This window comes from Musca autumnalis, unplaced genomic scaffold (genome assembly GCF_047663935.1).
Source record: "Musca autumnalis isolate F117 unplaced genomic scaffold, ASM4766393v1 scaffold_1, whole genome shotgun sequence".
Taxonomy (NCBI): Eukaryota; Metazoa; Arthropoda; class Insecta; order Diptera; family Muscidae; genus Musca; species Musca autumnalis.
The window spans coordinates 173,727,936-173,751,512 of NW_027411644.1; the positions used below are offsets into that span (position 1 = coordinate 173,727,936).

General features: G+C 38.3%; 1 long non-coding RNA gene across 1 annotated transcript; it reads left to right on the top strand.

Annotated features, from left to right (window-relative positions):
• The first annotated feature begins 1,720 nt into the window (after positions 1-1,720).
• LOC141390963 (uncharacterized) lies at positions 1,721-12,611 on the top strand. Its single transcript, XR_012409531.1, has 7 exons — positions 1,721-2,008; positions 2,063-2,621; positions 6,065-6,484; positions 6,556-7,088; positions 7,154-11,494; positions 11,566-12,098; positions 12,164-12,611. It is a non-coding gene; the product is annotated as an uncharacterized lncRNA (long non-coding RNA).
• The last annotated feature ends 10,966 nt before the right edge of the window (positions 12,612-23,577 follow it).

The following is a 23,577-nucleotide window of genomic DNA, read 5'->3' on the forward strand; positions in this document are numbered from 1 at the left end:
TCGGAAAGGCACTTGTTCCTTCATTGCATTACCAGTAACCAGTCAATTCGGTAGTCAGAAATTATAGCCTACTAGTAATTTAAAGTCAGAAAAATGGGTAAATGCATATATGTATGCATTAGCCACACTTTATTTTTTGCATGGTGTGCAAAAATTTTACAAATGACAATATATTCGCTATGGCTTACAACCTTCGTTAACACCTATGAAAAGTGGGCCAAGGAGTGTTCTAGCTCATGGTAGAACAAATACAAGGTAAAGTTAATACTACAACAAATACTGTTATGACCACGCTAGGTTTAAGTCGGCCATCCGACTAGCTATCGGTCTCAGGAGGTTCTCAACCCGCCAACCTAATTCTGGGTCTAACAAGAACTTTCATTATTTGATACACAAAGACACTACACAAAATACAACACGGAGAACATTATGTGAAACTTGGGCCCTTGGTGGTCAGACCCTCACACAGCCCTCCCATCCTTGGTCCACGAATCCATTTCTACTATTTACATGAACCCCACTAACTCCTTTTCCCTTACCTCCCTCTTACAACCTTTTCCCCTCCCAAATTAATAACACTACTCCATATTCATCTTAATTCACGTTTTCCTATAACATAATTTTATTGATAAAAAAAAAAAACAAATATTATATAAGTGAACACACAAAAAAACATATATTTAGCTAGTCATTTCGATCAATATAAAGGTAAATTTACGTTACTCTGTAACTCAACGAATAGAACCTACACTCTGTCGAGATAGGGTTATGGGTCCAAATTTCCGACCCCGATTACTATACGTCACAGTTCAATCCCTAATTGAGCTCAGTTAGAGGTCTATACCTGTTGACTAGGACACTTCAGTCCCATAAGCTATTATAATCCTACCCTATCACTACGGTTGTAAAGTCCTTTACAAATCTATTATAACGAATGATTCAAAAAAAAAAAAAGTCGTTTATGAGAATCAGAAAAAAATTGAATAAAGTATACAAAATAATATAAAATTAATTATTAACAAAAGATAATAGCTCTGTTTCAGAACTAAAAAGTTTTTACAATTTTTACCACTTTTACACATTTTGCGTTCCCGTACACAAAATTTATATGAAAATCGTTTACGACTTTTACAACTTTTACGACTTTTACCACTTTAAAGCTGTCAATGGTAATACGCTGATGACGACAATCTTCACCAACTGCTCGCTTATGGTTATCACTCGCTATCACTGTGCAGAAAATTTTCCTGTTAAATAGAACGTTAACATATTTTTGTTATTCAGTCCTATTATCAAACACTTTTCTCATCACAAACTCACTTTTCTTTTTCTTGCACCTTATCTAATCACAAGGAAAACTTCTTAAGCTTGAACAATTGTTAATTGTCTCTTTAAATTGTTACACGAAACTCGTCCACACCGGAATATATAAAAATGTTCTGGACGTTTTCCCATCGCATTTCTCTTTTATATGCAGACTTTCCCTGATTGCACTTTCTTCCAAAAATTCCCTAAATCATTAGTATTAGTGAAAACCTACAGTTTGCCCTTTTCCTCTAACTAGTTTTTTTGTTATTTTTTTCATACATTTAAATTGTTATTTTTTTCTGCCAGTCGGCCATACGCTATCATTCAGGGATGGAACATGACTACCCTGTACTTTTTAGTACCGAACAGGTGACAGCTACATTTTGACAGCTGTTGGTATATTACAGACAATAGATCCCTATCAACGATAAATAAAATCAACATCAACATTCATTTAGCCCTTTGCCGAGGAAAACAATAATTTTGACGGGGAATAAGAAGAATTACTACAAAAAGCTTGTGAACCACGATACCCCAAGAAACAGCAAGCATCAAGAGAAAGAATTGGTTCAGAAGTATCAACACTATTATAAGTTGGAAAGCAAATTTGGTTTTGGTATGGAGTTTGTCCGTCTGTGTGTTCTATTGTTTTTGCATTAGCCGGCTGGTCATTCACAATAGATCACACTACATGGTCAGGGTTTGTAAATATTATTTCATTACGTTTATGCGGTATTAATATCGTTTATTTTAGAATAAATGATTAATTTCGGTGGAAATTCTACTGATGGGCCCTCCATCTGCATTGGGTCTGCCTTCAAACTATTGGCCAGCCAACTCCCCAAGAATTCTTGGAATTTGGCATAAAGGGGTTGCTCCTGTGGAATGATAGATGTTTGTTAATGGAAGTTAGAACTCGTCGTACGACACTATCATGGAAACCGAGGTCCCATATCTCCTTTTCCAGACGCCTGGTCTCCCACCCACATACGGTCGCGTACATTTATACGTCTTTGCTGCCCCTCCTGCAACAAAACTCCGGCTATTTCAAACCGGTGATGGAATAGACGGTGTGCGGAGGGTTAGGCACTGATGCCGCTAGATTCGTGAGACCCAACGTGGGGAACTCCCACACCCTGACGTCTCATTAGCCGGGCCTATGTTAACTAAGTTTTAGGGAAGTATATTCGTGCTATGTATATATATTAGATCATTTACTTTGGTTCTTCTTTTAGTGTTGTTTTGGGATTACTCATCACTATGTATCCACGAGGTGGCATGTGTAATTTAATTATATGGCAGTGACTGTGATGGTAAGTTGATATGATGGTAAGTTTATCAATGAAAACTTATAACTACACACATAGGACATTCACAAAAAGCACTTATCCTATATTGCACGTAGTTACTTTGGTATCACAGTCGGGTTACTGCCAAAAGGCTTATCACAGAATTAATCACATTTTGAGATCCTTTGAGTGCGCTACACCTAAGGGTCGGCCTTGGAGGTCCTCGACCTCATACATATTATTTCCGACGGGCTTGCTTATTCGAACTTTTGTGAACTTTCTTGCGAACTTGGCATTGAAGTTCTTTTGAAAATCACTAAGCATATAGTTCCTACGGAATACTTCTTGGCCGGGGACAAATTTGGTCACTCGGGCTCTTGCATTATAGCGCCTGGCACTGACCTCGTAGGCTTTATGCATGTTCTCTTTTATCTTTTCTCGTATGAGTAACATACGATCATTTCTATCAAGATTAAGTATTTCGTGTTCTGTTAGAGATTGTAGCTTCCTTGCCAAGTTGTAATCGGACCCGCTCGAGTACATGTGGTAGCCAAATAAGGCAAAGAAGGGTGTCACGCCTGTAGCCACATGTACCGAGGTCCGAAGCGCACACTCTATTTCCGACATGTATAGATCCCAGTCCCTGTGATCATTCTGCATGTAGGCTCTGATTGCAGCCAGAACGGATTGGTTAACCCGTTCTGACGCGTTAGCTTGTGGTGAATATGGTGCTGTTTGCATATGTTTTATATTATATGCCTCTATCATGTCCTTAAACTGTTTGGAGTTGAACTGTGCACCATTGTCGCTGTGCACAGTTTCAGGGACTCCAAACTTTCGAAATATCTCCTCCACAAGAAATTTCACGACATTACAGGCCGTGGCTTCTTTCATGCATTTTAAAAAAACAAATTTGGAAAAATGATCTACTACGATGAATATGTACGCGTTGCCACTCTTTGAGCGGGGGTATTTCCCCAAAAAATCAACGTAGAGTTTTTGAAAGGGCCGCTCTGTCTTCACTTCATTGCCTATCGTTGGTTGTGTTTTATAATTCACACTCTTTGTTTCTTTACACGTTGTACACTTGCCGACGTATTGTCTGACCTGTGACATCATGTTTGGCCAATAGAATTGTTGCCTTAGGCGGCTCAAGGTTTTAGACATTCCACCATGAGCTGCTGTGGGGGCATCATGGGCCTTTTCAATAAGAATATGGGTCAGTGAATCTGGTACCCACAGTCTCCATTCATATTCGCCTAACATTTCGTTTTCATCAGACCTCATGCGTTTAAATATCATGCCATCTTTAATTTTTATATCTGGAAGCCGATCTTGATTGGATTCTATATTCTTCTTGAGAGCTTCGTATTCAGGGCTTTCGAATTCATTGGTTTCGAAGTCGAATACTTGATTTAGATCCATTTCCTCGACCGTTGGTAACCTGGATAATGTATCCGCCACCACATTTTCTTTGCCCTTGCGATGCTCGATTTGGAAACTGTACGATTGGAGCTGCAATGACCAGCGGGCGAGACGCCCACTCAGATCCTTTAAACTCATCAGCCACTGTAAACTTGCATGGTCTGTTATGACAGTGAAATCCATTAGTTCTACATATGGACGGAATTTTTTCACTGCCATAACAGCCGCAAGGCACTCTTTCTCAGTGACACTGTAGTTTCTCTGGCTTGAGTTGAGTTTTTGAGAATAAAAGGCTATGGGGTGCTCGTCCCCCTGGTCATTGAGCTGAAATAGTACTGCTCCGATTCCATAATCGGAAGCATCGCATTGGATATAAAATCTCTTACCAAAGTCGGCATGGCGCAATACCGGTGCCGTGGTCAAAGCTTTCTTCAGTCTATCAAAGGCATTGATAGCATCTTCAGTCATCTTAAACTTTTTGGATTTCTTCAGGGTATCCGTTAAGGGTGCAGAGATGGTGGCGAAATCCCTTATGAAGCGCCGATACCATCCTTCGGTACCCAAAAAGCTCCGCACTTCCCTTGGATTTCTTGGTACAGCTATTTTTCTAATCGCCTCTACTTTTTCGGGGTCTGTTTTAAGCATCCCATCCCCAATAATGAAACCTAGGTACTTTAATTCCCTAAAGCAAAACTGCGATTTTTTTAAACCTATTGTCAAATTCGCGTTTCTCAAACATTGGGCAACTTCCTTTAGCAAACTGAGGTGTTGATCGAAATCGCTTGATATGACTAATAAGTCGTCCAAATAGACGAATACGTTTTCTTTCAGTCTGGCGGGGACGACCTTGTCCATTAAGCGGCACAACCGCTGAGCCGCATTACATAGCCCGAAGGGCATGACGCGAAATTGGTACAAGGGTCGTCCCGGTACCGTGAAAGCCGTATATTTTTTGCTTTCCTCTTCAAGTTCTATCTGCCAGAACGCGAATTTCAAATCGACGCTACTTATATAAAAAGTTTCGTCGATTCGACTAAGTATGCCGTCGATATTTTGGAGAGGATATGCATCCTTCTCCGTAAGCTTATTCAGCTTCCTCGCGTCCAGGCAGAAGCGGTTTTTACCCGGTTTCCTGACTACCGTGGTGCGATTGCTCCACGGGCTTTCGCTTTCTTCTATCACCTTCAATTTTAGCATTTTGTCTATCTCGTCATACGTAATCTGCTGTACCGCGGGGGACATAGGATAGTGCCTATCCTTCACTGGCTCAGCGCCCTCCAATAATTTTATAGTATGCTTTTCGAGCTGTGTCCGCCCCAACCCCTTTTTCTCAAAGGTATCAAATTCATCTATCACTTCATCCAATCTACGCTGTTGCTCTTCATTCAATATATGCGGCTTTAGTCTGTGATTTTCGGCATCGTTCTTATATTCCTCGACTATTCTCTCAACATTGATTTCATTGACGCCTAACAATTCGGGAGCAATATTGAACTTCCTCCAGAAGTCAATGCCCAAATAAAGGGTTTGCTCCAAATCGGGGCATAATTACAGAGTCATTTCCTCTTGGTTGGATTCATATTCGATTATGACCTCTACCCTCCCCACAATTCTGAACCTTTGGCCACTAGCAGTCGATATATTATGGCATACGGGCTTCACAACAATTTCTAGATCTTCCACTAACTCCCTACATCCTTTACCTAGAAGACTCACGGAAGCTCCACTGTCTAGCAACCCCTTTAGACTCTTTCCTTTCAGCAGAATTTGGGCATATAGACGGGGGTCCGGATTGTTCATATCCGCTCTAACAATTGCATCCACCAAAAATCGTTTTATCTTTCTTTGTTCGGCCGTTTTTTGCCGTATTTTTAGAATGCGTTTTGTTTTTCGACTCTCCTGCTCACCTGTGCCAAATATCCTCTCTCTTACTTGATTATAATTCTTCTCTCTTTCCTCCAATGGAATATGATGCCTCAACCTAGCATAAGGGTTATTAATATGGAGATCAGTATCCATTTTAATTTGGTCTTTCTTTTCAGAACCAAGCCTCGGAATGATTTGAATTTGCCCTATATCTCGGGGTTGTCGCCCACGCCCCTCTTCGGGTTTCCCGATTTGCAGTTGGGGCACTTGGGACAAGTAGTGTTCGGCTTGCCGCATCTGTAACAAAAGACCTTTCTTTCGGTCGATGGGCAATCCATAAAAACATGACCAGCAGTACGGCAGTTCCAACAAACTACTATTTTACATTGAGTGTTCAATCGCACCGCCGACACACTCTCAGAGGGCTCTAGTTGTGGATTTGGTTTATCATAATCATAGCTATCAAAATCTAGTTCGTTCACCTGTCTACCTGGTCGCGGATGAGATAATGCAGGCCTTGGATCGCGTCTCGGAAAATTCTTTTCTGCTTCCTTGCATTCTATCCTCAGCTTTTCCACGGTCGCGATCGTCATTGGGTAAACAACCGTTTTAATATTATCTTTAACATTTACTTTGATTATGCTAATCATGTCTTGATCCGTTACAGGATGTAATAGACGAGATCGAAGTTGACCCATGACATGGAAATACGCATCTACGGGTTCATTAGCCATCTGTTTGCGCTCCACTAAATCTCGCATGGCCTCGAACGGATTTTTTGTTGACTGATATCGGCATAGGAGGGCATCCTTTAATTGTATCCAGCTCGAGAAGGATCGAATCTTCTGGCACTGCCAAAACCACTCCAAAACTGGGCCCGATATCAATACCCTAAAATCTCTAACTATCTCTTCCCATGGTATCTCGTATTGTGCCTGCAAACTTTCCAGACGAAAGATGAACTCCTCGACTGTGAGCTTCAGGGGATTCGAGTCATAATTAATACCAAATTTATCCACTCTGATTCGGATTGGCTCGTTTATAGCCGATCGAGTGTAATGGCTACTGTTGGACATCGTTTCTGTCGACTGGGGATTCCCTCCCGATGCTTCAACTAACGCTGCCGGTTGTTCTTCTGAGCCTCTATGGGTATTTACGTTTGGAACGTTCATGGTCAACGTTTGAATAGATTGGACTAAGGTATTTAAAGTTTTTCTTATATCTTCGACCTCACTACTAATCATATTCTTCACTTTCTCCTCAAGGTTCTTTTCACTGGGTAAACTTCTACTCGACGGGGTCGAAAAGCGTTCAGTCCCCGCTTCATTGCCTACTTGTGCTGACCGATTTCCTGTATTGGGCGGTTCATGATGGTGCCTGACAGGTCCCTAATTTGTGGATTTTTGTCATTTGCATTAGATCCGGATGTGGACATCTTTGTCTTCTTATTTTCAGTACTATGATGTCCTGGATTTTCATCAAACGCTGGAGGCCAAATTCTTTTCGTAGCTGTCTTGGATCTAGTGATCATACCAGTAACAAGAACTACCAGCCTTGGTTTGTTTTATGCGTTGACGCTACGCAGAAAAATAACTGATTTTGGGAAGAAAATGCACTGTCAAGGAATATGTAACGTTATGATTTGTTTTCGAAGTTTATTCTTATGTGGACTATTCTTAGGCGTATTACTGGGCAAGCTATGTATTACTATAAATTCACGCTATATTCTGTCAATGTATTTAGTATATAGTTATTTTGATTAAAATTCGCAAGATTTTCCTTTCTTTTCAACTTAAATTCTTTCTATCTTATGGGAGGTTATTTTGGTTGTCTTTTCAGAGGGAAATTTTAGGAGTAATGTTTTTAATATATCCAACTCCCATTGTTGCGAAACCATACCAACATCGCTGTCTATCCATATCGGTCGGGACAACGGTGAGAGTTTTCCATATTAACACTATTATTCTCATCTAATTTTTCCTATACTAACGGTGTTCCTTTCCATCATAATGTTCTAGATAGACACATCAACAACACATTTAAGGAACATCTAATATGTTATTTGGATTCCACGGCATACTGTTTGCATCTTCCTACAAACGAAGCTATCGTGGTATTTCGCGCGGGATACTCAGTCTTGCGGTTCTCTAACCACAATGGATATCACTTCCGCTCACCTCCAATTCTAACTAATAGATATTCCCAGACACTAACATTACAAAAAGAAAACAGGTCACAGGTCGATTACAAAAAACACTTAGTTACACTACGCGAACTAGGTATTGCACTGACCCTTTATTATCTAAATCTAGTCTTACGTCAAAACATCTATATCTAATATTGCACATTTAGCAGTCTTCATTGAAATGAAACTGGCTGCAATATCAGTTAGGTGTATTTAACTTCGATCTAAATTTGTCATTGGGCTATTACATCTAAATTTCTGGCTATTTCCAAGTGCCTAGTTGATACTGCACTTACTCGAACTCACTCCTAAATCATATTCTATATGACCTTCGAAGTACTCTTTTATTGTTGGGCGCCATTTCTGTTATGACCACGCTAGGTTTAAGTCGGCCATCCGACTAGCTATCGGTCTCAGGAGGTTCTCAACCCGCCAACCTAATTCTGGGTCTAACAAGAACTTTTATTATTTGATACACAAAGACACTACACAAAATACAACACGGAGAACATTATGTGGAACTTGGGCCCTTGGTGGTCAGACCCTCACACAGCCCTCCCATCCTTGGTCCACGAATCCATTTCTACTATTTACATGAACCCCACTAACTCCTTTTCCCTTACCTCCCTCTTACAACCTTTTCCCCTCCCAAATTAATAACACTACTCCATATTCATCTTAATTCACGTTTTCCTATAACATAATTTTATTGATAACAAAAAAACATAAATATTATATAAGTGAACACACAAAAAAACATATATTTAGCTAGTCATTTCGATCAATATAAAGGTAAATTTACGTTACTCTGTAACTCAACGAATAGAACCTACACTCTGTCGAGATAGGGTTATGGGTCCAAATTTCCGACCCCGATTACTATACGTCACAGTTCAATCCCTAATTGAGCTCAGTTAGAGGTCTATACCTGTTGACTAGGACACTTCAGTCCCATAAGCTATTATAATCTTACCCTATCACTACGGTTGTAAAGTCCTTTACAAATCTATTATAACGAATGATTCAAAAAAAAAGTCGTTTATGAGAATCAGAAAAAAATTGAATAAAGTATACAAAATAATATAAAATTAATTATTAACAAAAGATAATAGCTCTGTTCCAGAACTAAAAAGTTTTGGTCTGTTATGACAGTGAAATCCATTAGTTCTACATATGGACGGAATTTTTTCACTGCCATAACAGCCGCAAGGCACTCTTTCTCAGTGACACTGTAGTTTCTCTGGCTTGAGTTGAGTTTTTGAGAATAAAAGGCTATGGGGTGCTCGTCCCCCTGGTCATTGAGCTGAAATAGTACTGCTCCGATTCCATAATCGGAAGCATCGCATTGGATATAAAATCTCTTACCAAAGTCGGCATGGCGCAATACCGGTGCCGTGGTCAAAGCTTTCTTCAGTCTATCAAAGGCATTGATAGCATCTTCAGTCATCTTAAACTTTTTGGATTTCTTCAGGGTATCCGTTAAGGGTGCAGAGATGGTGGCGAAATCCCTTATGAAGCGCCGATACCATCCTTCGGTACCCAAAAAGCTCCGCACTTCCCTTGGATTTCTTGGTACAGCTATTTTTCTAATCGCCTCTACTTTTTCGGGGTCTGTTTTAAGCATCCCATCCCCAATAATGAAACCTAGGTACTTTAATTCCCTAAAGCAAAACTGCGATTTTCGCGTTTCTCAAACATTGGGCAACTTCCTTTAGCAAACTGAGGTGTTGATCGAAATCGCTTGATATGACTAATAAGTCGTCCAAATAGACGAATACGTTTTCTTTCAGTCTGGCGGGGACGACCTTGTCCATTAAGCGGCACAACCGCTGAGCCGCATTACATAGCCCGAAGGGCATGACGCGAAATTGGTACAAGGGTCGTCCCGGTACCGTGAAAGCCGTATATTTTTTGCTTTCCTCTTCAAGTTCTATCTGCCAGAACGCGAATTTCAAATCGACGCTACTTATATAAAAAGTTTCGTCGATTCGACTAAGTATGCCGTCGATATTTTGGAGAGGATATGCATCCTTCTCCGTAAGCTTATTCAGCTTCCTCGCGTCCAGGCAGAAGCGGTTTTTACCCGGTTTCCTGACTACCGTGGTGCGATTGCTCCACGGGCTTTCGCTTTCTTCTATCACCTTCAATTTTAGCATTTTGTCTATCTCGTCATACGTAATCTGCTGTACCGCGGGGGACATAGGATAGTGCCTATCCTTCACTGGCTCAGCGCCCTCCAATAATTTTATAGTATGCTTTTCGAGCTGTGTCCGCCCCAACCCCTTTTTCTCAAAGGTATCAAATTCATCTATCACTTCATCCAATCTACGCTGTTGCTCTTCATTCAATATATGCGGCTTTAGTCTGTGATTTTCGGCATCGTTCTTATATTCCTCGACTATTCTCTCAACATTGATTTCATTGACGCCTAACAATTCGGGAGCAATATTGAACTTCCTCCAGAAGTCAATGCCCAAATAAAGGGTTTGCTCCAAATCGGGGCATAATTACAGAGTCATTTCCTCTTGGTTGGATTCATATTCGATTATGACCTCTACCCTCCCCACAATTCTGAACCTTTGGCCACTAGCAGTCGATATATTATGGCATACGGGCTTCACAACAATTTCTAGATCTTCCACTAACTCCCTACATCCTTTACCTAGAAGACTCACGGAAGCTCCACTGTCTAGCAACCCCTTTAGACTCTTTCCTTTCAGCAGAATTTGGGCATATAGACGGGGGTCCGGATTGTTCATATCCGCTCTAACAATTGCATCCACCAAAAATCGTTTTATCTTTCTTTGTTCGGCCGTTTTTTGCCGTATTTTTAGAATGCGTTTTGTTTTTCGACTCTCCTGCTCACCTGTGCCAAATATCCTCTCTCTTACTTGATTATAATTCTTCTCTCTTTCCTCCAATGGAATATGATGCCTCAACCTAGCATAAGGGTTATTAATATGGAGATCAGTATCCATTTTAATTTGGTCTTTCTTTTCAGAACCAAGCCTCGGAATGATTTGAATTTGCCCTATATCTCGGGGTTGTCGCCCACGCCCCTCTTCGGGTTTCCCGATTTGCAGTTGGGGCACTTGGGACAAGTAGTGTTCGGCTTGCCGCATCTGTAACAAAAGACCTTTCTTTCGGTCGATGGGCAATCCATAAAAACATGACCAGCAGTACGGCAGTTCCAACAAACTACTATTTTACATTGAGTGTTCAATCGCACCGCCGACACACTCTCAGAGGGCTCTAGTTGTGGATTTGGTTTATCATAATCATAGCTATCAAAATCTAGTTCGTTCACCTGTCTACCTGGTCGCGGATGAGATAATGCAGGCCTTGGATCGCGTCTCGGAAAATTCTTTTCTGCTTCCTTGCATTCTATCCTCAGCTTTTCCACGGTCGCGATCGTCATTGGGTAAACAACCGTTTTAATATTATCTTTAACATTTACTTTGATTATGCTAATCATGTCTTGATCCGTTACAGGATGTAATAGACGAGATCGAAGTTGACCCATGACATGGAAATACGCATCTACGGGTTCATTAGCCATCTGTTTGCGCTCCACTAAATCTCGCATGGCCTCGAACGGATTTTTTGTTGACTGATATCGGCATAGGAGGGCATCCTTTAATTGTATCCAGCTCGAGAAGGATCGAATCTTCTGGCACTGCCAAAACCACTCCAAAACTGGGCCCGATATCAATACCCTAAAATCTCTAACTATCTCTTCCCATGGTATCTCGTATTGTGCCTGCAAACTTTCCAGACGAAAGATGAACTCCTCGACTGTGAGCTTCAGGGGATTCGAGTCATAATTAATACCAAATTTATCCACTCTGATTCGGATTGGCTCGTTTATAGCCGATCGAGTGTAATGGCTACTGTTGGACATCGTTTCTGTCGACTGGGGATTCCCTCCCGATGCTTCAACTAACGCTGCCGGTTGTTCTTCTGAGCCTCTATGGGTATTTACGTTTGGAACGTTCATGGTCAACGTTTGAATAGATTGGACTAAGGTATTTAAAGTTTTTCTTATATCTTCGACCTCACTACTAATCATATTCTTCACTTTCTCCTCAAGGTTCTTTTCACTGGGTAAACTTCTACTCGACGGGGTCGAAAAGCGTTCAGTCCCCGCTTCATTGCCTACTTGTGCTGACCGATTTCCTGTATTGGGCGGTTCATGATGGTGCCTGACAGGTCCCTAATTTGTGGATTTTTGTCATTTGCATTAGATCCGGATGTGGACATCTTTGTCTTCTTATTTTCAGTACTATGATGTCCTGGATTTTCATCAAACGCTGGAGGCCAAATTCTTTTCGTAGCTGTCTTGGATCTAGTGATCATACCAGTAACAAGAACTACCAGCCTTGGTTTGTTTTATGCGTTGACGCTACGCAGAAAAATAACTGATTTTGGGAAGAAAATGCACTGTCAAGGAATATGTAACGTTATGATTTGTTTTCGAAGTTTATTCTTATGTGGACTATTCTTAGGCGTATTACTGGGCAAGCTATGTATTACTATAAATTCACGCTATATTCTGTCAATGTATTTAGTATATAGTTATTTTGATTAAAATTCGCAAGATTTTCCGTTCTTTTCAACTTAAATTCTTTCTATCTTATGGGAGGTTATTTTGGTTGTCTTTTCAGAGGGAAATTTTAGGAGTAATGTTTTTAATATATCCAACTCCCATTGTTGCGAAACCATACCAACATCGCTGTCTATCCATATCGGTCGGGACAACGGTGAGAGTTTTCCATATTAACACTATTATTCTCATCTAATTTTTCCTATACTAACGGTGTTCCTTTCCATCATAATGTTCTAGATAGACACATCAACAACACATTTAAGGAACATCTAATATGTTATTTGGATTCCACGGCATACTGTTTGCATCTTCCTACAAACGAAGCTATCGTGGTATTTCGCGCGGGATACTCAGTATTGCGGTTCTCTAACCACAATGGATATCACTTCCGCTCACCTCCAATTCTAACTAATAGATATTCCCAGACACTAACATTACAAAAAGAAAACAGGTCACAGGTCGATTACAAAAAACACTTAGTTACACTACGCGAACTAGGTATTGCACTGACCCTTTATTATCTAAATCTAGTCTTACGTCAAAACATCTATATCTAATATTGCACATTTAGCAGTCTTCATTGAAATGAAACTGGCTGCAATATCAGTTAGGTGTATTTAACTTCGATCTAAATTTGTCATTGGGCTATTACATCTAAATTTCTGGCTATTTCCAAGTGCCTAGTTGATACTGCACTTACTCGAACTCACTCCTAAATCATATTCTATATGACCTTCGAAGTACTCTTTTATTGTTGGGCGCCATTTCTGTTATGACCACGCTAGGTTTAAGTCGGCCATCCGACTAGCTATCGGTCTCAGGAGGTTCTCAACCCGCCAACCTAATTCTGGGTCTAACAAGAACTTTTATTATTTGATACACAAAGACACTACACAAAATACAACACGGAGAACATTATGTGGAACTTGGGCCCTTGGTGGTCAGACCCTCACACAGCCCTCCCATCCTTGGTCCACGAATCCATTTCTACTATTTACATGAACCCCACTAACTCCTTTTCCCTTACCTCCGTCTTACAACCTTTTCCCCTCCCAAATTAATAACACTACTCCATATTCATCTTAATTCACGTTTTCCTATAACATAATTTTATTGATAACAAAAAAACATAAATATTATATAAGTGAACACACAAAAAAAACATATATTTAGCTAGTCATTTCGATCAATATAAAGGTAAATTTACGTTACTCTGTAACTCAACGAATAGAACCTACACTCTGTCGAGATAGGGTTATGGGTCCAAATTTCCGACCCCGATTACTATACGTCACAGTTCAATCCCTAATTGAGCTCAGTTAGAGGTCTATACCTGTTGACTAGGACACTTCAGTCCCATAAGCTATTATAATCTTACCCTATCACTACGGTTGTAAAGTCCTTTACAAATCTATTATAACGAATGATTCAAAAAAAAAGTCGTTTATGAGAATCAGAAAAAAATTGAATAAAGTATACAAAATAATATAAAATTAATTATTAACAAAAGATAATAGCTCTGTTCCAGAACTAAAAAGTTTTTACAATTTTTACCACTTTTACACATTTTGCGTTCCCGTACACAAAATTTATATGAAAATCGTTTACGACTTTTACAACTTTTACGACTTTTACCACTTTAAAGCTGTCAATGGTAATACGCTGATGACGACAATCTTCACCAACTGCTCGCTTATGGTTATCACTCGCTATCACTGTGCAAAAAATTTTCCTGTTAAATAGAACGTTAACATATTTTTGTTATTCAGTCCTATTATCAAACACTTTTCTCATCACAAACTCACTTTTCTTTTTCTTGCACCTTATCTAATCACAAGGAAAACTTCTTAAGCTTGAACAATTGTTAATTGTCTCTTTAAATTGTTACACGAAACTCGTCCACACCGGAATATATAAAAATGTTCTGGACGTTTTCCCATCGCATTTCTCTTTTATATGCAGACTTTCCCTGATTGCACTTTCTTCCAAAAATTCCCTAAATCATTAGTATTAGTGAAAACCTACAGTTTGAACTTTTCCTCTAACTAGTTTTTTTGTTATTTTTTTCATACATTTAAATTGTTATTTTTTTCTGCCAGTCGGCCATACGCTATCATTCAGGGATGGAACATGACTACCCTGTACTTTTTAGTACCGAACAGGTGACAGCTACATTTTGACAGCTGTTGGTATATTACAGACAATAGATCCCTATCAACGATAAATAAAATCAACATCAACATTCATTTAGCCCTTTGCCGAGGAAAACAATAATTTTGACGGGGAATAAGAAGAATTACTACAAAAAGCTTGTGAACCACGATACCCCAAGAAACAGCAAGCATCAAGAGAAAGAATTGGTTCAGAAGTATCAACACTATTATAAGTTGGAAAGCAAATTTGGTTTTGGTATGGAGTTTGTCCGTCTGTGTGTTCTATTGTTTTTGCATTAGCCGGCTGGTCATTCACAATAGATCACACTACATGGTCATGGTTTGTAAATATTATTTCATTACGTTTATGCGGTATTAATATCGTTTATTTTAGAATAAATGATTAATTTCGGTGGAAATTCTACTGATGGGCCCTCCATCTGCATTGGGTCTGCCTTCAAACATATCTCCTTTTCCAGACGCCTGGTCTCCCACCCATATACGGTCGCGTAGATTTATACGTCTTTGCTGCCCCTCCTGCAACAAAACTCCGGCTATTTCAAACCGGTGATGGAATAGACGGTGTGCGGAGGGTTAGGCACTGATGCCGCTAGATTCGTGAGACCCAACGTGGGGAACTCCCACACCCTGACGTCTCATTAGCCGGGCCTATGTTAACTAAGTTTTAGGGAAGTATATTCGTGCTATGTATATATATTAGATCATTTACTTTGGTTCTTCTTTTAGTGTTGTTTTGGGATTACTCATCACTATGTATCCACGAGGTGGCATGTGTAATTTAATTATATGGCAGTGACTGTGATGGTAAGTTGATATGATGGTAAGTTTATCAATGAAAACTTATAACTACACACATAGGACATTCACAAAAAGCACTTATCCTATATTGCACGTAGTTACTTTGGTATCACAGTCGGGTTACTGCCAAAAAAGGCTTATCACAGAATTAATCACATTTTGAGATCCTTTGAGTGCGCTACACCTAAGGGTCGGCCTTGGAGGTCCTCGACCTCATACATATTATTTCCGACGGGCTTGCTTATTCGAACTTTTGTGAACTTTCTTGCGAACTTGGCATTGAAGTTCTTTTGAAAATCACTAAGCATATAGTTCCTACGGAATACTTCTTGGCCGGGGACAAATTTGGTCACTCGGGCTCTTGCATTATAGCGCCTGGCACTGACCTCGTAGGCTTTATGCATGTTCTCTTTTATCTTTTCTCGTATGAGTAACATACGATCATTTCTATCAAGATTAAGTATTTCGTGTTCTGTTAGAGATTGTAGCTTCCTTGCCAAGTTGTAATCGGACCCGCTCGAGTACATGTGGTAGCCAAATAAGGCAAAGAAGGGTGTCACGCCTGTAGCCACATGTACCGAGGTCCGAAGCGCACACTCTATTTCCGACATGTATAGATCCCAGTCCCTGTGATCATTCTGCATGTAGGCTCTGATTGCAGCCAGAACGGATTGGTTAACCCGTTCTGACGAGTTAGCTTGTGGTGAATATGGTGCTGTTTGCATATGTTTTATATTATATGCCTCTATCATGTCCTTAAACTGTTTGGAGTTGAACTGTGCACCATTGTCGCTGTGCACAGTTTCAGGGACTCCAAACTTTCGAAATATCTCCTCCACAAGAAATTTCACGACATTACAGGCCGTGGCTTCTTTCATGCATTTTAAAAATGAATATGTACGCGTTGCCACTCTTTGAGCGGGGGTATTTCCCCAAAAAATCAACGTAGAGTTTTTGAAAGGGCCGCTCTGTCTTCACTTCATTGCCTATCGTTGGTTGTGTTTTATAATTCACACTCTTTGTTTCTTTACACGTTGTACACTTGCCGACGTATTGTCTGACCTGTGACGTCATGTTTGGCCAATAGAATTGTTGCCTTAGGCGGCTCAAGGTTTTAGACATTCCACCATGAGCTGCTGTGGGGGCATCATGGGCCTTTTCAATAAGAATATGGGTCAGTGAATCTGGTACCCACAGTCTCCATTCATATTCGCCTAACATTTCGTTTTCATCAGACCTCATGCGTTTAAATATCATGCCATCTTTAATTTTTATATCTGGAAGCCGATCTTGATTGGATTCTATATTCTTCTTGAGAGCTTCGTATTCAGGGCTTTCGAATTCATTAGTTTCGAAGTCGAATACTTGATTTAGATCCAGTTCCTCGACCGTTGGTAACCTGGATAATGTATCCGCCACCACATTTTCTTTGCCCTTGCGATGCTCGATTTGGAAACTGTACGATTGGAGCTGCAATGACCAGCGGGCGAGACGCCCACTCAGATCCTTTAAACTCATCAGCCACTGTAAACTTGCATGGTCTGTTATGACCATGATGTTGTATCATGCTGCTTACCATATTTGGTCGCATTTTTTATTCTGCTCCAATCAAATTATATACACAAATATTTTAAGAGAATGTAAACAAAACTGTATGTTTTTATTGTTGTCATTGACATACAATAACAACAAAAACGTTCATATTGTTTCGAAGCAGTGTTGTATTTGGCAGCTCAAGGACGGGTTTTTCTAATGAGATTACCTTCTTATTCTGCCATGAATATAATCTTGTATACTTATGGATATGACAGGTCCATCTTGATCCTTGATACTGGAACTAGAGCGTTACTACTTGATACAGCGGCTTATGTTTATTTGGTCCTTAGAATGTTTTTCTCGTGTGTTCTTCAGATCATTCAAAAGTTCCTGAAATAAAATGTATACAAGTTTAATGAAATGACGCGGTAAAGTATTTCGTGAAGATAAATGTCAATACTTACCACAGATATATTTTTACGGAATTAGGTTTAACTAATCTCCGTGTAGACGTTGTTTTATTCCTCAGTACGATTTGTACCAAATAAAACAGGGTTCGTTTTAGATTACGTTTCTACAATGCTTTATTTACTTTATTACACTTATTCTGAACCGACTTTAATTACTAAGCACACAGCTTGTATCTAGTTAGCACGCAGCACTTCTTTAACCGATCTGTTCAGTTCAACGCTTAAAACACAATTCACTCAATGTTGCCGTTCCTACCGCTATTTATACCCAAAATCTCTTTGGTCTAGAATTATCCACAAAATCTGGCAACATCTCGAATCTGTGCAGTGAACACACAGACGCACATTCGCACTAAGGAGTACTTTACACGATATGTTTTTTACATATGAGTTGTCACTTCTCCCATGCAAAATGTATATGCAAAGTGACAACTCATATGTAAAAAACATATCGTGTGAAGTACCCATAAGCGAACAACCATACTCACATATATACAAGTAGACAAGCGCAGTAATGACGTAATTACAACAACAAACAAATACTCGAAATACAAGAAGTAACAAACTAAACGATAATTACATGATTATGGCAAAACAAAATAAAAGTGCATTTATGAAAGGTAAAGAACTAGAATGATGAAGAGAGTTCTACATGGTAGTTGTTGTTGCTTAAATAAAGTAACTGCGTAATACGAACTTTACGTTACAATTCAAATTTTTAAATTAACGGAAATTAAACTAAATTAACTTAAACCTATCAGTTACATTCGTAACAATATTATAAATATTCTTCTTAAATTGTTCATCCTTTCTATAATTTAGCTCGTAGCACGTTCTTTTTTTGGCATCATAAATTTTTGCACAACAAACGCATCAAAATACGTTTTTTTAATTGTGAATAAACGATATGACAGAACATTTTTTTATATTTTGTTAAAAAAAGGAAATAATGTCGAAGAGAGATTAAAAGAGAGAAACATTGTCGATTACACTATCCATCGGTAGTCTATAAAATAGTCAATATATTACACGCCGCATTACCTGTAACTAGTGAATTGACATGATAGGCAGGAAAGCCCATTTCCAGTGGCAATAGCAGGCTATAGGCTATTTTGTGTGTCATTTTTGGGTGTAAAGTAGGGGTGAGCACTGTGAAAACGTACTCTTAGTTTTTTGTGAACCATAAAGTCCCAATTTACATTGGGCGAGTTTACTTGCGGCAATTGTCATTTTGTAGGAGAGAGAGGTGAGGCATATGGTAACCCTTTACCTCTCAGCACCCTCTCTCACCTACAAATTGACAATTGCCGCAAGTAAACTCGCCTATGTAAATTGGGACAAACAATTAAAAGTTTATGCAATTTTTTATTTATATTTTTTAATAATTTGCATTGTGGACGATTTTAGACAACATTAATGTTTAAAAAATTTTGAAATAAGTAATGAAACATGAAGAAAAATTAAATATTAATTCTCCCTTAAATTTGCCTCTCTCTCGATTTTGCTCAGTTCTGGTGTAAAGTAACTAGGATCAATGAGTAACTAGTTACATAACTATGCCAAAGTAGAAAATTGCTATTTATTAAACAACTGGGAATAGTTTTGATTTCAAAATGAACCCCCATCAGTCTGGGTGAATTGTGTTTATTTTTAAATTGTCAATAACCAAATTTTAAAACAGAAAATAATGTTGGTGTAGTAACACAAAAAAACGTAGAATTCACTCATTTTTGGAGGAGAAATTCAAGATTTTCAGACTTGACTGATGGTTCGTGCTACACACTTGTCAGTCACACATACAGAAAGGGTTCATCGGACTGACGGCACAGACTGATAAATGAGTGGGGGCCTTTATATATTTATTTCTTTAAACTCCTTTGAGGGATATAGGGCCACTAATAATATTTGTTTTCTTATTAAATTCGAAAATTTTTTAGAGTATTAAAAAAAAGAATTTTTTAGTCCCAATTTACATTGGGCGAGTTTACTTGCGGCAATTGTCATTTTGTAGGAGAGAGAGGTGAGGCATATGGTAACCCTTTGCCTCTCAACACCCTCTCGCACCCACAAACTGACAATTGCCGCAAGTAAAATGGCCTAATGTAAATTGGGACTTATTATAGTAGTTTATGTTCGATACATTAGCTCTGTTCCCGTACTTTTTAATAGTAAAACTCGTAAAAGAGAGAAAAATTGTTCTAACACAAAAGTTTTTTCTAAAAGTTCGGGAACGCAAAAATTGAAAAAAAAAACGTCAAAAAAGCTGGAACAAATGTCAAAGTCGGCGTACCAGCCAATCCATGCCGGAATCCATGTTACTATTGCTCTGTTCCTTTACGTACCTGAGGTTACCATTTCTTACCATTTTTAACCTGCAAAGCGTTTCTTTACTTTAAAAAGCACGCAATTTATATGGGAGCAGTTCACCACTTTTACCATTTTTTGCCACTGTTACCATTTTTAAAAGTAAAGGAACAGACCATATTTTTTACACGCTCAAATTTGTCGAGTAAAAAGTTTTTAAAGAGAGCGTTATTCGGCGCCATTTTTTTTTAAAGAGAAGTGAACATTTTACAATTTTTTGTGTACGGGAACGGGGTTTCGGGTAAAATGTTCACTTCTCTTTAAACAAAAATGGCGCTCTATTTAAAACTTTTTACTCGACAAATTTGAGCGTGTAAAAAATAGTAACATGGATGCCGGCGTCTGATTGGCTGGTACGCCAACTTTGACATTTGTTCCAGTTTTTTTTACGTTTTTTCCATTTTTGCGTTCCCGAACTTTATGAAAAAACTTTTGTTTGACAACAAATTTTCTCTCTTCTTCTCTTTTACGAGTTTTACTATTAAAAAGTACGGGAACAAAGCTATTGTTTTCCCCTTCCGCAGCATTACAATTAACCGCATTAATTGGCCGCTCTTTCGAGCTCAATGGGCAAATCTTCTCTTCCTTTCTTTTAGGAGTCATATTCGCCTGGTTCGGATGCTGGGAGAGAATATTCATTCTCTCCTAATAGTCACATTAGCTCAGCTCGGATGCAGAGGGGCGCTTTCCAATGCTGCGGTCTCCGTTGTTGATTACGACCTTGTTAGCGCTATTATGCTCCTATGCAACTGCACGTTTCCTTGAAACTCATCTACTTTTCAACAAAGAATTGAAAATAAATCTACATAAAATTACATACACAAAATTTTTTTTATCTCTTTTCTTTTTGGGTTTCAAAACCACTGGTATCACGCCAACAATAGTTTTAAGATACCTTCTAGAGTAGTTTATGACAAGTTGTTTTGTGTAACTTTAACGGCCTGTTGATAGGCTTTGTTACGAAATGAAATAAGTAAATTAGATTAAATAATATTTCAAACAAATCCTCATAAAGAAGGTTAACCCTGCAAAAAGCTATAATATAAACATGGCCTAATGAACTATATAAACTGATCACCAGCAAAAAGTACAATTGCCGTTGGAGTACATCTTTTCCTATGAATTCACTTATGAATTTTACAAGAGAGCGCGCAGCTAGGATGCACTCCATTTTGCTTCCACAGCACCCAGCTAGGATGCACTCCATTTTCGATCCAAATCACAGTTTTTTATGTAGTGTTTTGAATTGAATTTAAAGGCACTTTTCGGATTGCACTTTTAGTCAGTATAAAGATGCAATAAAAATGCAAGCCATTGCGGAATATCCCAAAATAAATAAAATTCATTTATTATTTGTTTAAAACAAGAACTCAAAGAGATTTATTATATTTATTATATAAACACAAATTTAAAAAAAAAATTTCCATTAAATTCAATCACATTTGAGCTTACTTCTTCCGTTCTCAATTTAATACAAACGCATCTGATTTTGCTTCATCATCCTAAAGGTTTTTTATGTTGCCTTCCCATCACTACTTCAGCTTTCGACATGGACTCCAAATGACCTCCGTTAAAAATTTCCGTTTCGTGAATTACCGCAAAATGTTCCCAACATAAGTTTTTATTTCTTTATTTTATAACAAATTCTCCGAAATATATACACTCTTGTTCGTCTTTTAAAGAAATGTACATATAAGGATCAACCAGCTGGTTTTTTCTATAGGGATCTCTACAGCAACTGCTTATAAAAGTATCGAGCGGAGTGCATTTTTCATAACTCTGTTGGACTACATCGAAAGATATTAGGTCTGTTCCAGTACTGCAAGAATCTACTAATTTTAACTATTTTTTTCGATAACATAAAGGAAAAATTGTTATCGTAGTAAAAAGTAGTAGCTTCTTGCAGGTTCTGGAACAGAGCAATTGTGAAATCATAACTCCAATTACACAACTTCCTCTTATGTTACACGCTAAAACTTTCATACGAAACTTTCCCATTATTTTGGCGTTCATAGATCGAGTTCCATACAAACGTAATTTTATGAAATTACTTTAATGGGGAACTCGACCTAAGAACGCCAAAATAATGGGAAAGTTTCGTTTGAAAGTTTCAGAGTGTAACATAAGAGTTCCAAAATTTTTTGCTGGGATCTAGTTCATACGTTCTCTTCGATGAATAGTTCAATTGAACTAGTTCGTTCATGATTCATGAACTATCAGGTATGTGATGGAAATCGATTTCGAGCTCAAAACGAGTCAAAAACGATTGTAGGTGTGATGCATATACATTTTCCGACATCGAATTTTTTTCGATATCGGTTTCATATTCCATTTTGTTCTATGTCTTATGCCAGACTATGAAAATTTTCATTAGAAAATTCTTTGTTATTCTCTTTTAAATTTTCATTTGTTAAGGAAATATTTGATATTTCGATAAAAAAAAAACACGGATCAAAAAATCTACTTTGAACATGTTTCTTTCCTCTAGATTAGTGAAGACATCCGCTTATTATGTTTTTTTGCACTGTTTTAAAGTTCTTCATGTAATTGGACAAGAATTTCCACACTAAACTTCCATATAGGCCAATTTAAACAAGAACACAAATTTATTTTATTTGTTGTTACATTTTTTCGGCTTTTGCCATCGCCAAGACTAAAAAAGTGTTTTTTAAGGTAGAAACACAATGAAATACGCCGCTTTCTTCACGCTCAGATTTGTGTAAAAAATTAAAGGCCAAGTACTACCTAACTCAAAAGCTACCTAATTCATTTGAATTAGGTAGTACTTTGCCTTTAGTATTTTACATGAAACTGTTTCTACCTTTTGGCCTGTTCCCGTACTTTATGAAGTGGTAAAAGTTGTAAAAGTCGTAAACGATTTTCATATAAATTTTGTGTACGGGAACGCAAAATGTGTAAAAGTGGTAAAAATTTTAAAAACTTTTTAGTTCTGGAACAGAGCTTTTATTTCTATTTTTCTTCTTTCAACTGCAGATTAGGGATCACCGGTCCGTTTTTTGTTTGTGGGAATTTAATGAAATTGAAACAACGTGGAATTGAAATTCGATGCGGATCCCATCACATCTAAAGACAATTCACTCGTTTTGGAAAAATCGTTTTCATTGCAAATCGATTCGAAATTCATCACATACCTGTATACAACTCTATGAATTTCAAATGTCAATTCCATAGCGCAAACGTCAAATAAATGCTCTCGAAGCGGGTTAATCATGGTATAAGTAAAGAGGTAGATTTAAATGAAAAAAATCTATAGAACCCTTGTTTTTCTTGAATTCCTAAAACTTCAAAATAAAAGCAACAAGTGGGTTTGTTTACAATGCATTTTTTGAGCATTTTATAAAAAACGCGAAAAATGAATGAAGAGTTAAGTTTTCTCCACATAATCGAGTTGTGAATATGATAAACTGATTGTTTCAATGCAAATCTCACCAATTTCTTCCATACAAATGGTCTAAAAACAATTTTAAAAATCATTGAATTCGATTGTTTTTAAAATTGTTTGGCATATTATTCAAACACCACACACACATACACA